A 4,376-nucleotide genomic window follows, 5' to 3' on the forward strand; every position below is an offset into this window, starting at 1 on the left:
CGTACCATATCCCCCCGCTAACTGCTCGGCCACACGAGGAGAAGCTTCTTCGCTCGCCTGCCCGAATCCACTTCCCCCGCTGGCTCGCAGGCACCGAAAACCCCAATGGCAGAAACGACTGACACGCAGAGCCGCGATTGGAATTCCCTCCTCGATGTTCTCTTGGAGCAGATCTGTAGTCGTATGGACCTACTCAACACCGTCCGTCTGGCCGCATGCTCGGTGTCTTTGTACCATCTACTCGTCTGCAACCGGCCGACTCTTTTCAAGACACCCTGCTTGCTGATGCCCGATCCTCGCAGGTGGCCCAGACACCGACTTGACGATCCTATGGAGGTTGCCGTGGTGCCCCTCGACATGCTACCACTACCCGTCCACCTGTCCTTCATGCGCGGCCACTACTGGGCGGGCATGAAGGCCAACTAGATCGTCCTCATCACCACACCAGTAGTCCGTGGCGTCTCGTGGATATCTACACCCAGCGAGAGATCACCCTTCCATCGTTGGATACCGCCTCCATCGAGCCTCGCGGCCTGCCGGACACTCCTGCCTACTACACACGAGACGCGTCAAGCTTTTGGCTCGACCTCTGTTTGCAGAAAGTTGTAATCTGCAAAGTTCCCACACCATCAGAAGACTACATGGATTACAAGCTCATTGCCTTGTTCAACATGGGATTAGTCTATCTGGAATCCGGTCGCCATACATGGTTATGGCTCATCATCAATCCTGTTGAGGCAACATTTCTGTCTGATGCTATAGTGCACGATGGCATCGTTTACGCGGTCGACGCACAGATTGGCTGCCTATACTGGTGGAATCTATCATCGTGTAATTGTTCTGTCTCATCTCATCTTTACCTTATGAATACGACTGCCTGTTCATTTGTTACAAATTTAGAATGCATAGCATGTCTATAACCACATCATTGCTATATGTTCCTCTCATTTCCTAGATTTTTATGACCACACATGTTATTGTTAGAGTTGATATGAGAACAATTGGCATCTAATGATTGTGAGAATACATATTATGAGCATAACATCATGATTGCTATATGTTACTCTCGTTTACAAGATTTTTATAACAACGCATGTTATTGCTTAGAGTTGATATCAGAATAGTAGTAGTAAGTGCTATGGTAGAATATGAGTAGGCGATGTCATAGCTGTTTTCCTCTCATTGTTACATGATGTTTGAACCATGACATATTGCTAGAATATGAAAGCCATTGGCTTATTTTTTTAACTTGGGGTATGATTATGACCACGACATTGCAATTCTCTGTCTATGATATGTGTCACTGTTATAATAATCTTAATTCCACACATACTCTGAAGATGATTGTTTATTTTTGTCCTTTTGGTCTCCAATTTGAATTGTTGCAGCAGACGCAAATGCGCTGGCCTTCATGATTCCAGGACCTGGAATCATATCAGCCGATGGGTGGTGGTTTATCGCTCGTTTAGCTGACGGCGGTCATTTGATGCTCATTCGCACGTACCAAATTGACCGAACCATTACATCAAACCACATGCAGTACAATGCGTGGGGCGTTCGTGACATTGATGGCTATGGCTGCTTCATGTTCGAGAAAGATCCCAGCTCCGTTGGGCCAGGCGTATTCAACTGGAGGCGGGTTTACAGCCTCGGCAACCACTCCTTGTTCCTCGGGCTCAATTATCCGATCATCCAACCAATCATTGATCATATCACCGGTGATGATTACTGTGCTATGCAACTTCCATTCGCAAGGGGGGGCTGTGTTTACACATCATACCATGGGTTTCATGAATCACCATATCCAGAGATTCGTCGACATAGCTTGTTGCCAGATAATCTTCAGTGTGTGAAAGGCATCAAGCTTCCATGCGATGGATGGCTTTTGCAAACCCGACATGCGGCGATGTGGTTCATGCCAACAGCAAATATGCACAACTTGATTCGCGCTGATATGTAGACCGAGCCATGTATTCTGTTGCTGTAGCACGACCCTCTTTTGTTGGATATTATGTACTGTTGTTAGTTTGAAGCACTCCTCTGGTTTGAAGGATATATACCTTCCTGGGATCAAGTGCATCCTAACTCACCTGCATAGGATGTACTGATAATGATGATGGAGATGCTGTGCAGAAGCCATATATATATATATATATCAGTTAGGCTTCAAGTGCGTACTTGTTAGTTAAACCTATGTATAAATTGTGACACTAAATACGACTAGTAAGTAGTACAGTAGCAGTACTAGTATACGTCGGTCAAATTATTCATCATGTCCACACATTGAATTGACGTGACAACACGCTGCGCGTGAGGTGACACAAGAATCCCAGCGGCATGTTCGGGTATTCTGGACTTCAGATTTGGAGTACCACTTATCAGTCAAAATCTTTCATCATTCACTTGAAACAGTCGATTGATCATACATTGAGTACCATATAACTGGAATTACCGATGCAAGTCGAAGAGGGATTGGCCGGTGCTGTCGGCTGGCGTCAAGTTCGATCCCACGGATTAGGCGCTAATCGAGCACCTTGAGGCCAAAGTGAGTGCTGACAACGCGAGATTTCAGTCTCTCATTGATTTGTTCATACCAACCATCGATAGCGAGCATGGCATATGCTACACCCAACCTGAGAAACTTCCAGGTAAGACACCGATCTGCCGTCTACTTGCACAAACATATTCCTTTGTTTATAGCTCTATTTTTCTTTTTAGACACAGACCTGGTGAAGCAATTACAATTTGACAGTTAATAAAAAGTGAAACAAGTGACTGCAACATGCCAAAGATGTTATGAAAATGCCAACTAGGTACACTAAAACCTGTATTCCACAATACTGCAGGTATCACACTGAGTGGCCTAAGGAAGCATTTCTTCCAGCGCAATTCCAAGGTGTTCAAAAGGGGCACGTGGACGCGTGCAAGATACAATCGGAGTGCGGCATGCACGCAATGTGGCACAAGACTGGCAATACCTTGCCGGTGATGGTCAACGGCCGGCAGACGGGCAGCAAAAAAGGTTCTGGTGCTGCACACCAACAAGAACTTCGACCAGCAGAGGACCAACTGGGTGATGCACCAGTACCACCTCGGGGACCTGGAGCAAGAGAAGGAGCGGGAGCTGGTCCTCTGCAAGATTTTCTACCAGACGAACACTAGGGCCAGGAGTAAAAAGATTATAAGTTAGTTTGGTATTGGTAGTTGTACTACCTTGTCGTCCGCAAGTTGGTATCGTTGTTAACGATCTTTTGGTATGAACTTGCATTTGCTTCCAACCATCATGCCGAGGGTCGACGTGGATATAAAGTTGAATCATTTGTTTCGAAACGAATTTTCAGGCACCTGATTTTTATTTGATGGGTAGCATAAGCACCCGCCGTTCGAATTCCTAGTTCTCCAATTTTTTGAAACAAGTGCATGCACTTATTATCACGATAAAAACCAATATCCGTGCTACATCCCAGTTATCAGTCTGTACTTGCAGAATTCTCTCGTTTATTGAGCATGTATATTGTTTTTTCAGGTCGAGCAAGTTTCAACTGGGCTGTAGACTGCCCAGGGTTGGTTTTGTTTTTATCAGGCCCAGCCCATGATGAAACGGGGCACGAAGATCCAGCAGGTATCTACTGGCCTCTGGCCCGCCAGCGTTAGTTATATTTTGTCTTACAACATCCACAGGCAGTTTTTTTACTGAATCAAACACACATCCCAGTTCTATTATACTCTTGAAACGCATGTCCTACATCCGTTTTCTAATCTCTACCTATAGTTTTACTAGTTCATATACACGTATCATTATATTGAAAACACATAAAATTCCCTTTTCATATTTACATCCTTATTTTTGTTGTTTTTTCCCACCCAGCGCTGATTTTTTACCACTGGTTTTCCCTTAAACCAACTCAATTGTCCCACTTCTTATTTGCTTACAAAAACAAAACGATTTTTTTGGCAAATCAATAAGTTCTTAAAAAATGTTTATCATTTCGGGATTACAACAGTTCGGACAAATATGCAAAATAAGGTGGAACTTTTTGACCGTGGTCCTGGGCAGAAAATGGGCTGTAATAAATTACTTAAGAATTAGCAAATGGGCTGCAAATTATAAAAAATTGCAAATGGGCTTTATGTTGTCTGCCATAGATTTGGAGACTGACTTGTGGGCCTACTAAGTTCATGCGTACACAAGGTTTCTCAAAAAAGAAACTTAGTCAACAATCGACTCTACTAGCGTCAGACCGTTAGATGTCAATCTAACGGCAATCGTGCTTCTTCAGTCTCTGATCTTCCTGCCCCAGCCGCCCAAACCAGTGCCGTCGGAACCGCCTGCTCCCGCCTCCGGTGGATGGCAGTGCTGCCGGGCAGGCCTCACG

The sequence above is a fragment of the Triticum dicoccoides genome, chromosome 6A (assembly GCF_002162155.2).
Source record: "Triticum dicoccoides isolate Atlit2015 ecotype Zavitan chromosome 6A, WEW_v2.0, whole genome shotgun sequence".
NCBI classification, from domain to species: Eukaryota; Viridiplantae; Streptophyta; class Magnoliopsida; order Poales; family Poaceae; genus Triticum; species Triticum dicoccoides.